The 7,338-nt window shown below is 32.9% G+C and overlaps 1 long non-coding RNA gene across 1 annotated transcript; it reads right to left on the bottom strand.

The window, feature by feature from the left end:
* Positions 1 to 1,780: 1,780 nt before the first annotated feature.
* Positions 1,781 to 2,509, bottom strand: LOC136217689 (uncharacterized). The gene is made up of 3 exons (XR_010683524.1): positions 2,494 to 2,509; positions 2,204 to 2,384; positions 1,781 to 2,096 (listed from the first exon to the last, which is right to left on the bottom strand). It is a non-coding gene; the product is annotated as an uncharacterized lncRNA (long non-coding RNA).
* Between the last annotated feature and the right edge of the window lie 4,829 nt (positions 2,510 to 7,338).

Raw genomic sequence — 7,338 nt, forward strand, 5'->3', positions numbered from 1 at the left:
ATAATAATAATAATATTGTTTGAAATTCACAAACTTACCAATTAAAAAATTAAGATCCACTGCTTTTGAGAGAACGTCATTTATTGATGTAAAATAAAAAAAAAGACTTTTTAATTTGCGGACAATCTATTTCTTGTACACATGTTTTATACATGAACCTTAACTCGTATTTATGCGCTGACGCCCTATATTTTCCTCCATTCTCAATCACCTGGAAACATTCAAAGGCATATGTCTTTCCTTCTTCTAAAACATCTACAAACTTCTTGAGACAATTTTGATACAATTGAGCTTCAATAGTTGAATCCTGTTTTTCATGAAAATAAATTTATTTAAGCATAACCACAAAATAAACATGTTAAAATTATGATTATGTTAAGAGTTTGAAAAAATTACATGTTCATCTAAAAATACCATGCCTAATCCCTCATTTTTCTGTTGTGAGATGTTCCATAGTCTTATGATTCGAGCTTTGAACCTCCATTTTTCTTTAGTCGCATTAATGTCGGAGACGAAATCGTATTTTGGAGCCATTACTTTTTTGAGATTCAAAGGGAATGAATATAAAAAAAACGTAATAAAACAATGAACCCATAAATAGTATATATAGATTTATATTTGAAGAGTTATTTTAAAATTAAAATTGGTAAATTTTATATACGAATGATTTGTTAGATAGATTGATGCTTATCTTTTTTTTTTAATTTAAATTTATTAATTTTCACAAGTTTAATCCATATTAACAATTATATTTTTTTTAATAAAATTATCTTTTTCGGTTTAAGTGGGAAGTAGAGTCCAAAAAATATAGGAATGATTTGTTAGATAGATTGGGTTAGATTGATTAAGTGGGAAGTAGAGTCCAAAAAATCTAACTAATATATATGTTTTTTTTTGAAACAATAACTAATATATATCTTATGTTTATCTTCTTTTTTTTTAATTTAAATTTCTTATTTATCTATATTGACGGTTAAGTGGGAAGTCTTTTAAACATATGAATAAATCTTAAAATTTGGGATCTTGCTATTAGATTCATAGATAAACATGAATAAATTTTCAAATTTTATTGATAATTTATTATAATTAAAATCAATGATATATACGTACCATTTAAATTGACTTTTATTGTTTATTAATTATTGGATCCATATGTAAATTTTAACCATTAGTGAAGGATAGTCTTTTCTTTTTAAACATTTAATTTTTTCCTCCTAACCAGCTAAATGGCCTCAAAATAAAAACAAATTAAAAAATTAAAATTGATTTAGAATATTACAAATTATTGAAAATTTCAATTTTAAGTTCATAAGTTTAGTAGTTACAATTTAAAAAAAATATAAAATTGAATGAGTTTTATATTATATTTTGAAATTTAGTGATAAAAAATGAGTAAAATTCAGTTAGATTAGAAGATAGAAATTTGATCCATATGAGATTTTATGGAGTTAGATTAGAAGTTAGAAATTTGATAGTACAATAATTAGAAATTTGATAGTACAATAATTAGGAATTTGAGATTTGATAAGTTAGAAATTTGAGTTAATTTAAGTTATAATACACTTGTTTTTTGAAGAAAAAAAAAATTTATAATACACATATTAAGTGACAATAATTTAGAAAAAAATTTAAAAGAATATAACATTAGAAAACAAAGTTTGTAGTTTCAAATAAAAGTAGAGTAGATCAGTATAATTAATTATTACTTCGTATTAAACTTAGTACATGGATAATTAGAAAGGGAAATTAAAAAGGACAATTGCTTAAGCCTAAACAAATCAAAAAATTCAACAGGTTGATAATAAAAGATAAAAATGAATCTCATCACTTAACAAAAGTTTCTTTTACAATTTCTCCTGCACTTTTGGAAGTGGAAGAACTTGGAGTTCATATGTCAGCAACTCTCCCCCTTGCTACTTTTTATTTTGCATTGTTTTAAATGAAAAAATAATAATCTTAATAAGTTGTAGCTGCTTTAGCATTAACAAAATTATAGCAACACAACGCTTTGTGGTACTGATGAAACCCAACTCCACCTGCCGTACCAAGTACAGCTACACAACTAATGATCACAACTGTTGCTAAAACACCACCAGCTGCATAACAGGAACAAAAATGAAGAATAAATTATGACATGAATATCAATTATCAATGTTAGATGAATCAATACTAAAGAAACATCAGAAAGCAAAGTTTGCAAAACCTGAAAGATATGAGATAACACGAAGATCTCTTAGCCACACGGTTGGCAAGACAAGAATAGCAGTTAAGATTCCGAAGAAATGCAAAGAATCAAGTTGAAAGCCACCCCAATTGAAGGATGTTCCAGGAAACAACCTGGAAAGGTTATCACCCTCCAGAGTAATAAATTCCACACAATATGACTACAGATATCCAAATTAAATTTCAGTAATATTCATCTTGACAATATCAATATTAGAAGATCAAAATATATACACATGAAAAATAGAAATCAGACTCAGTTTCACTTACATATAACTCTATGTACGTCTGCATCAAGAATCAAAATGCAATAATATCAGAAACTTAATATGTTGTTGAAGCAAAATAATTAACTTTAAAAGCAATATCAAGAATCAAAATGTACAACAGCGATCAAAATCTATACAGCTGTTATATCTGGTAGAAGTAAAATTGATATTGATTAGAGATATTAAGGGTAAATCTGTAACCCCCTCACTTGGATCACATGATATCTCACACAATATTAGTTATAGACATGCTTTCAATTCTCAATCATATAAACTTCAATCTCATATAAACTTTACATATTATACACAAGAGAAAGCATTTACAATTTATAATACACGTTTAAGTCATTATCCTGCATAGAGGATTTACAAAACAAAAGTACATCACAAGACTCCAAAATACCTAGATGAGAATGGACTGACACTGCCGGTGCGACCTTAAGCAAGAAGAACTCCTCCTAACCTGTAAAATCTGTTGGCAAGGGGTGAGCTGCCTACTCAATAATCATATTACGCATATATGTATACAAAAGTAATGTAAAGAACACAGATCAAAATATATCATCAGTACCAAGTTAGAATTATCAATAGAAAGATATTCACTTGTTTCACTTATTATAGTAATACTTATTTTAGTAAGTAAGGCCTTGCTATACTTAGACAATCTATTTAAAATGGTCCTTGGGCCTAATCTGTATTCCGGCTCACTAAATTCGGAATACAATCATCTGTACGGAGGAGTTACACTCAACTCACGTTCTCATATATCTCAACACATGTGCTTCCGACTCACAATATTCGGATAGCACTCTCAACTTGGACCATTTCACATATCCATCTAAGCAAGCTTATATTCATTTATAATCCAACCATTATCCAGTTCCAGTATGTGCACAAGGCTCAACATGCCGTATTTACTCATAACACTGCAACATACTCAATCATATCACTTTCTTATCAATCATGACGTATCACAAACAGTCAAACATTATCCACATCATTCACATCAGATTCAACCACATCTCACACTCAACAAGTCACAAGGCACAATACATTCATACACATATATAAGCAATATGCTTACCGTCGCACTTGGTTCGATCTATTCAACACGATCGGGTGTGCGTTCAATTGCACCTTGCCCTCCTAATGTCACATAACATTTATACAATTAGCCTTAACATAAACTTAATAAAAAAATATAAACTAATGAATGCTATATGATTTACAAGACACTAACTCCACAAAGTTCATGCAATCTAATCCTTTTGTCTTAGATCATCACATGACCTACTTGCACACATTCTGCCATAACTTTCTCTATATTAATCCAAATGCCCTGATTCTTGAACCTACTGAAACTAGACATATATGGGTATAACATATCCAAAATTCACTTTAATATAACTTCTACACAATATATGGCATGCAAAATGATTCTGTCCTGTTTCCAGCCAAGAAACAGACTATCCAGATTTGCATCTACCATAATGCACTCAACCTATCTCACACTAAACACAATGGATTGCCAAAACCTTTTACAGACATATACTTTAAGTAGTTAGGAACACTTTTGTATAAATAACCTTTCTCAAATTATGAATCTAAGGTCCTCAAAATGCTACATCAACATGGCTGCCTCACATGACATTCAATTTCGAGGCAGTCATGTTCCATCTAGGTTTTCTTCATCTATATATGGAATTAAAGTCCCATATTTACAGAGGGTTTCATAACACATATAGCAACATATGTTATTCTTTATGTATCTTCAAATTCGAAGAATATCAATATGAAAAACATGCTCCAAAATGACTGAAAGCGGTACCCTAGATTTCTGTTTAGGGCACTTGATACATATCTTTCATTGGGACAGCCTAAAACCAATTCAAACAACACCAAAACTCAACAAACTCAATCAAAACTCATCCACAACAAATCCTATGATAATACCTAGGTATTTCAGAATCTCAAACTCATAGAAAACAAGCTAAAACAGCATACTAACCTTCAACTTGTGTCTATCACCTAGTATGCTTCCTAACTTGACTTGTTTGGTTTGAAAATGGAAGAAATTGGAAGATTTTTCTTTGGAGAGGTTTAGGGTATGAACAAGGAAGGTTTTTCTGAAGCTTTGGTCGAAATTGTGGCTGGAATAAATAAAGAATGAGTTGTGCACATCATTTGGCAAATGAAGAGGAGTATTTTGTCTTAATATTGGGGTGACATCTCGTGCTTGCTCACAAACCTCAAATTCAGCCCTCCTAAAGTGTAAATTAATCAATTTAGGACATATGAATTCATTCATTCATTCATTTAAGTCCTAACTCAATTAACCAATCGTTACATCTTAACGATACACTAATCGTCTACTAATCGCACGGTAATCGCATTATGCATATGAAACTTCTAATGACAATGCGATGAATCTAAAATGTATGTATTCAATCATGAAAACATATATGAATGTGGGAAGATGTATATGTTAGGGTTTTAGGGATGTTACAGTTCTTCCCCCCTTAAAGAATTTCGTCCCCGAAATTCACTTACCAGAAGCTTCAAATAGGTAAGGATATTGTGTCCTCATATTTTCTTCCACCTCCCAAGTTGCCTCATCAAGTGTTTGATTATGACTCCATCTCACCTTAACCATTGGAATTTCACGGTTTCTGAGTCGTTTCATTTCTCGTCCCAAAATCTCTAAAGGTTGCTCACGAATAGTCAAGTCTGTGTTCACTATTGCAATCTCAGGTTCAGGAATCATATGACTTGGGTCTGATCTATATCTTCTTAATACTGACACGTGAAATACATCATGTATTAAAGACAATTCTGGTGGTAAAGCTAACCTATAAGCCAATGGTCCAACTCTCTCAACGATCTCATAAGGCCCAATGTATCTTGGATTCAACTTCCCTCTTCTGCCAAAACGAACTATTCCTTTCCATGGGGATATTTTTAAAAACACTTTATCTCCAACTTTATATTCCATCTCCCTTCGGTGCTGATCCACATAGGCTTTCTGACGTTCCTGTGCAGCTTTTAAATACTTCTTTATGACATTGATCTTCTCAACAGTTTCCTGGACTAACTCAGGTCCTTCTAATTGCCTCATTCCTTCAACATCCCAACATATAGGGCTTCTACATGGTCTTCCATATAATGCCTCATAAGGTGCCATGCCTATACTCGAATGATAACCATTATTATAAGCAAACTCCATAAGAGGTAAATGTATATCCCACTCACCTTGGAAATTAAGAACACAAGCTCTCATCATATCCTCTAAGGTCTGAATAGTTCTTTCTGATTGTCCATCTGTCTGTGGATGAAAAGCTGTACTGAAATGCAATTTTGTTCCCAAGGAGTGCTGTAAACTGCCCCGAAATCTAGGATCACGATCTGAAACAATAGATATAGGTACTCCATGCAATCTCACAATTTGTTCCACATAAAGTCTAGCCAATTTATCCATCGAGTCTGTCTGTTGAACCGGTAGAAAGTGAGCAGATTTTGTAAGTCTATCCACTATCACCCATATACTATCGTGTCTACGCCTTGTTCTTGGTAATCCCATCACAAAATCCATAGTGATCCTCTCCCATTTCCACTCCGGTATGGTTAAAGGTTTTAGTTTTCCCACGGGAGCTTGATGTTCGGCTTTAACCTGTTGACATGTCAAACATTTGGAAACAAAATCAGATACATCTTTCTTCATTGTAGGCCACCAGTAAAAAGGTCTCAAATTTCTGTACATCTTTGTCATTCCTGGGTGCATAGCATAAGGAGAATTATGTGCTTCCTGTAGAATTTCTGATTTTAAATCTGCTACATCTGGAACACATAATCGACTACCTATCATCATAGTCCCATCATGTTCCACAGAAATATCAGGTCTTTTACCTTGTTGTACACGATTTCGCATTTTCTGTAAATAAGGATCGTGCCATTGCGCTTCTTGGATCCTTTCTTTCAAATCTGGTTTTACCCGTAGTGTAGCCATCAAACCTGTTACTTCATTTACTTCTAACTGCACATCCATGGCTCGCATCTCCACTAGTGAATTTAAACTATAACTCTTCATACTAGCCACAATATCAACACTCTTTCTACTCAAAGCATCTGCAACCACATTAGCCTTTCCTAGATGGTAATCTATTGTACAATCATAATCTTTTAATAGCTCAATCCATCGTCTTTGTCTTAGGTTCAGCTCCTTTTGTGTAAAGATGTACTTCAAACTCTTATGATCAGTGAGAATCTGAAATGTCTCCCCATATAGATAATGTCTCCATACCTTCAATGCATGGATGACTGCTGCCAACTCTAAGTCGTGTGTGGGGTAATTCATCTCATGAGGTCTCAGTTGCCTAGAAGCATATGCAATAACTTTCCCATTTTGCATTAGAACACATCCCAAACCTTGTCCCGAGGCATCTGTATAAACAACAAAGCCACCACCTTCAGAAGGTAACACTAACACTGGTGCAGAAGTCAATCTCTTCTTTAGTTCCTCAAAGCTTTGGTGACATTTATCATTCCACTGGAATACAACGCCCTTTCTCAGCAATTTAGTTAATGGACCTGCAATCAGAGAAAACCCCTCTACAAATCTCCTGTAATAACCAGCTAACCCAAGAAAACTCCTAAGCTCTGTAACGTTCTTTGGCGGTTCCCATTCATCAATAGCTTTAATTTTGGAAGGGTCGGGTTGAACCCCTTCACCTGACACCACATGACCAAGGAATACAACTTCATCCATCCAAAATTCACATTTGCTCAGCTTTGCATACATCTGATTATCTCGTAAAATTTTCAAAACAATTCTCAAATGTTGTTCATGCTC

This window comes from Euphorbia lathyris, chromosome 2, assembly GCF_963576675.1.
Source record: "Euphorbia lathyris chromosome 2, ddEupLath1.1, whole genome shotgun sequence".
Taxonomy (NCBI): Eukaryota; Viridiplantae; Streptophyta; class Magnoliopsida; order Malpighiales; family Euphorbiaceae; genus Euphorbia; species Euphorbia lathyris.